The sequence below is a fragment of the Apis dorsata genome, unplaced genomic scaffold (assembly GCF_000469605.1).
Source record: "Apis dorsata unplaced genomic scaffold, Apis dorsata 1.3 scaffold_651, whole genome shotgun sequence".
Classification (NCBI taxonomy): domain Eukaryota; kingdom Metazoa; phylum Arthropoda; class Insecta; order Hymenoptera; family Apidae; genus Apis; species Apis dorsata.
Genome location: NW_006263842.1, coordinates 294,482 through 300,932, shown reverse-complemented (window position 1 = coordinate 300,932; position 6,451 = coordinate 294,482). Strand labels below are relative to the sequence as shown.

The 6,451-nt window shown below is 17.8% G+C and overlaps 1 protein-coding gene across 1 annotated transcript in view; it reads right to left on the bottom strand.

Moving 5' to 3' along the window:
* Nucleotides 1–6,451, bottom strand: part of LOC102671422 (beta-1,4-N-acetylgalactosaminyltransferase bre-4-like) — a gene marked incomplete at its 5' end in the record, with an annotated part of 34,633 nt that overhangs the window by 27,215 nt on the left and 967 nt on the right. The window lies entirely within an intron of this gene.

The window sequence follows — 6,451 nt, the reverse complement described above, 5'->3', positions numbered from 1 at the left end:
TATATATATATATATATATACTTTTTAAGAGTTAGAGTTAGATTCAAATTATATTTGAGTTTAAATTAGATTAAATTAAGTTTACAACGCCTGGGAGATGTTCTAGTTCTATTCATCCTGTCCTTTGAATACCTCACAAAGCATCCAATTAGGCCTAACATAGAAGATCTTGCTTCAAGAAAGAATTAGATCTATTTCTGACAACTTTTTGAGTTATATGCGTAATATAATGTGCAGAAAAAAAAAAAAATTATATTATGAAAACTAAGTATACTAAAATGAAATAAAAACTAAAGAATTTATTACAAATTAAATCAATTTTCATCACTATTTTATACAATAAAAATGAAAATCTAAATCTATTTCTTTATTATATTTAACAAAAAGTGATATTTTTAATAAAAAAAATTTTTTTGATATTATAGTATAAATCAAAAGTAGTATAGTAAATCAAAAGCTCTAAATTTGAAAAATTCAAATACATTTATCAACTTAATAACTAATAATTAAATAATTAAATAATAAAATAATAAATAATTTTTTCAATAACTATTCGTTTTTTCTTAATAATTAAATTAATTATCATTTTCTAATTAATTTTTTCTATAAAATTATTATAAATGAATCTGCAAATACTTCAATAAAATTTTTATTTAGTAAGTAATGATTTATTCATAATTCATGAAAAATTTACTTCCTTTTTTTTAATTTTTTTGTTAATGTAGCGAATAAATATTTTAATATGCTTAAAAAAATTTAAAAATATTAGAAATTATTCTAAAATTTATGAGAAATACAAATTTTTTTATGATATGTGTTTTATTTTTTAAGATTATTATGATTTAATTGCTATTTGAAAATATTTTTTCAAATAGTTGTTTAAATAAATCAAAAAGTCTTATTTATAAGACTTATATAAATCTATTAAAAGTAGCAGTAATCGTTATAGTAAATGTGAAGAAATGATATAAAAAGTTTTATAGTATGTTTTATTTTTTCAGTATATTTTATTACAGTTTTATCACTGCTTAAAAATATTTTTTTTATACATTTTATTTATACATCAAAATAGATAAAAAGAAATAGATAAAAAAGTTTTGTTTAAATTTATGAATAATAATCTATTAAAAAAATATACAGAATAAAAAAATAGTTTTAAAAAATTTTAATCTAACTTCGATTTCTTTTTTTGAATAAAGATTAATAAAATTAGTATTCAAAAGTTTATTATATTTTTCATTTTAAACATAGTTGAAATTTTGCAATTACATTTATGATACATTATATTAAAAATATTTTTAATGTCGCAATTGTTTCTGAAATTTCTGAAAGAAATTTAAACATATGTTATAATAGATAATTTTTTATGAATTTTTTATGAAAGAAAAATAATTTTGATTAAAAATTTTTCGATCCGTGAATTCGAGGAATTCATTTCTTAGATGTTTTATTATAGAATTAAAAATAATGATGAATAGATGAAGTAGTAGAATGATGAATTATTTATGAAATTATTTATTTTATATTGCATTATTATAAAATGATTATTGACAAATTCTGACGAAAGAAAAAAATTTAATTTTTTAAATTTAGATTTTGATTCATTGATTCATTTCTTTTCTTTTTTTCTTTTTTTGCTTTTTCTTCTTTTGATTATAGAGCAATTAAATAATCCTCAATGTATATAAGATAAAAAATTAATGGAAATTACATATAAAAATAAAAACACGAATAAATAAATAATTAATGCATGCTGGACATAATACAGTGTTTCTCAATTGATAGATTATATTAGATTAGATTATATTTAATTATTTATTATATTAATATGCTAGAGAATATCATAAATATGTTATATTAAAATTTTACTAAATATAATTGAAACTATATAATATTTATTAATATCTGTAAAAAATGTTAATTCATAATAAATCGATTAATATAATAATCAAAAATTGTTATTATATATGTCAATATCATTAAATAAAAATATTTGTAATTATAGAAAAATTCTTTTTTTTTTCTTTTAAAATAAATGAAAAATAAACTACAATAATTTTTAAATTATAACTAATATTTTCATTACCAATCACATTTGCCAAAAAGTTGTCAGAAAAGTGAAAATTACTTAAAGATAAATCAGAAGAATATAGATTAAAGTACAGAACATTAAGTATCATTTGATACAATATTTGCATGGTCTTTATATAGTATATGTATAATAATTATTATGTATATCTGTCGTGCAAAAGAATTAAGAATACTAATTGCTAGTTCTTTATGTATGCAAAATTAATGTTTTTAATAAATTAATAAATAAATTGTCTAAACAAAGAAATTGAGGAGAAGAATCATAAATACTAATTTTAATATAAATAACATATTTTAAATTATTTATTTCTTTTAAATAAAAAAGAAATATAATAAATATAGATACATAATAAATCAAATATATATTTCAAGAAAAAAATTTTCATTTTGACAAATATAATATATTCCAAAAATCTAATTATAGTATAATTTTAATCATTATTATATTTTATGAACTTTATTTATCAATTATTATGGTTTTTATTCGTTATAGAAATATTTTTATATTATTTTTTTATATATTATATGTTACAATAAAACTTTCATTATATGAATTAAAAATATTATATAAGAAAATATATATAATATATATAAGAAAATTTTCATTTCATAATTGAACAAGAACTTAACAAGTTTCATTTAATATTTAAGACAAAATAAAATAAAATAAATATATTTTCTTTATAGAAAATTTCAGACATTCAATAATAAATAAAAAAAAAGAACAATATTGTCTAATTTATGGATTCCAAATTTTATTAAAAATTAAATTAATGTATTTCTTTAATACCATTTGTCTTTTAATCTTAAATCATTTAATAATAAACCTTGCTTCCAAAATAAATAATATAATGCATCACTACTATTATTGAAATAAATTTTATTTTACAAAAGAAAATAAACTCGAAAGTTTTATTGTGTATATAATTTTTGCTAAAAAAAATAGCATTATTGTGTTAATCATATAATTTTTTTTTTATATTATTTTTTTTATTCTATCGTATTAATATTCTAATTTAATAATCCGTATATATGACAATTATTGAAATTCTATTCTGTAATTTTGTAAAATGTTCTGTTAATCCAAAAACATTGGGAAACACTGTTATAATGCAAGGAACAAACGAACCGCGAGCATAACAAATTGTTGTCACGCGCCGTTGACGAAATTTGAAATTAACCGTTACCGGCTGTCGGTAAATTGCATATAAAAGTGCCTTGAAAAGAACAGTTCCGTTAAACGCGTTACAATTTTTATTTTTTTATTCTTTTATTTAATTTTTTTACCATTTCCATCATCATTTTTTTTTATCTATAACAAAATATTTAATTTAATGTATAAAATCGAATCAATTTTCTAGAACGAATAGAAACAAATTTTTAGTTTTTGTTTTTTTTTTCTGTTTATGAATTAAACTAAGAAAATATAAGAAACATCATAAATATAGCATACAATATAATAAATATAGTAGTGCAAGATCGAGAATATTTCGAATAAGATATATAAGATCTATATTTTCAATTTATTCCAACCTGTAGATTCATCCTTTGAATTATGAATATGCATTTATGAATTATCCTGTGCAAATCTTTTTTATAGCGGTATCATTCCGAGAAAAGAAATGGATCTTTAAAGTTTAAAATTTTTTTTCGTTTTTTAAAATTTTATAATACGAAATAATGCAAAATTTAAAATTTTAAAATTATAAAATTTATTTTACTGCCTTGTTGTAAAAATTACTCTCAGGTGAAATCATATTTAAAACATGAAAGAATATTGAAATTTTGAGAATAAGTTTCAGTCTTTCAGAAATATTTTATGTTGAAAAAAATTGATCATTGTTTTTTATAAGCCATTATGTTTTATATATACTTTTAAAAATAAGGATTTTCTATTTATTATATATTTTTTCATTTATTTTCCTTATTAAATATTCTTATAAGATAATTATAAGATAGAAATATCTAAATATTTTAGTAAATTATTATATATACTGTGTATTTATTCTCGTATTATTATTATCTATGTTTTATATTTTATATATTATTATTATTTATTATCTATGTTAATATTTATGTTACTATATATATTGTATTCTTTTTAAATTGAGAAAATTCAATAAATCTTTGAATTTTAATATTTATAGAACTTTTAATAGTTATAGAATATTTATATTTATATAAAAGATATAAGAAATTTAAAAATTGATTTTATTTTTTCTTAAAGAGAATTGAATTTTTCTGTAAGATAATATTCAAATATTTCTATGATCTAATATATTAATTAGTTTTGAGTAACAATAATTGAAATAAGAAATAAAATATTTATAAAGAAATATTTCTTTAAATGATTAATTTGAAATAATAATTTGTTTATATGCTATAAAATATTATTTCTAATATGATTTATTTAATTTTATAATATATTATAAATATTTCAATTATAAAGTTTTTAATTATGAATTTGATATGATTTATTAGAATATATATTTTTTTCATATTTAAAAATTTGTGTTTACACGTCATAGTGTGAGAGATTAGTTTAATTAATTAATATAATTAATAAATATATTACATTAATTAATAAATATAAGAAGTTTATTCTTTGAATAAATAAATATTTATATTTTTTTTAATTACTTCTTTATTTATTTTTCTTAAATAATAACCATAAAAATAATATTGAAAATAATCAATGCAAATTTAGATATATAAAATTCACAAATAAAATATTTCAAATAATTATTTTTAATACATAGTTAAAAAATTATTATTTCAATTCCATAAATATATTTAATAGCATTACGTGAAGTAAATCCTCGAATATTATCTATATTTACATTTTAACGAGATTCAAAAAATTTTCTATTCAATAACCATTTTCAATACTATTGTTTGAATTATATTCAACACTAATATTGATTCCCGTTGACACTATTGTATAAGACTAATTAGCATTTGTTCAATAAAAGAAACTCATAAATGCCAACTCGACAAAAGATACTTTACCTCTCTTTATTTCATTTTAGTTATTTTCTACAATTTTCTACACGCTGGCGCAGCACGTCGATTCGAACAAACGGTCAAACATATTTTACACGAAAAAGTTCAAAGCGATACTGTCCTTTTTCAAAGGACATATCATATTTCATAACCTAAAAATAGATGAATCTCCTGAGACTTCTCTTTCAATAGTTACGTACTCACCCTATTATTCCATATTTTTTCCCTCTTCTTTTTTCTCATATTCATCGTTTAATCATCTTAAATTTTGCGATGTCGAGTGAAATCCGTGAAATGATCATTTTAGAAGAATAAAGAAATCGTTAAAGAATCGTTAGTCAAAACGAACAATCCAAATGATCACTAACGAAATAACGAGATCACGTACGTTTCAAATATATTGTACGTTTAGACTGAATGAAATGGTGGAAATTTTCTCGAGAATTTGCTTGAATGTTAGCGAAATGAAGTTGGTTGCTTGCATTCGAAATCATGGTAATTCAATGCGATTTTCGACTGGATATAACTTCTCCTGTAATTTCGATAATATATTCTACGCGAAAGGAAAATTTTCATGCTTTAAAATCATATTTATAAAAGATTATTTGATTATTAGTGATTGATTGTATTTTTTAATAGTTATTTATATTACTAAAGAGAATTAGATATTATGGAATTCTTATTCAAATGAAAATTTTATTTTATTTTTTACTGTTTCATTTTATTTTAAATAATATTAATTGAATGTTAATGTATTTAAAAAGATAAATTATTTTAATATTTGTTACTTTATTTTATTTTTATATGATGAAATCTTTTTTTTTTTCATATGAAATTTTTATTTTCACATAATATAATAATATAATGATTTTTTGTATTTCTATATCTAAATACGTTATTTTTTTGACCTAAAATGGAATTCCAATTTTTTATATTCGAAAGTTATTATAATAATAAAATTAATTATAATATTCAAATAACATAACAAATATTAAAATAATCATTACTTAAATAATATTTATTAAAGATAAATTAATATAGCAAATAAGAAATAACAAATTTTGTTCGAATAATTATTTGAATAAGAATTTATTTTTTGAAGTGACATTATATATAGTAATATCTGAAATATTCAAATATCATTTCATAAGTATTTATATCATATACTAATAAATATAATATTAGTAAATTCTATTTATTTATATTATATTAGTATATGTGCATTTTGTATAGTATAGTACATTTTTTTCCCTATGATATCTGTTTAAGATCATTTTGACAATTATTTCTTTTACCAAATTTATTTTTTAACTTTTATTGAACTCAAAAATTTTAATGAAAAAATATGCATAAAACA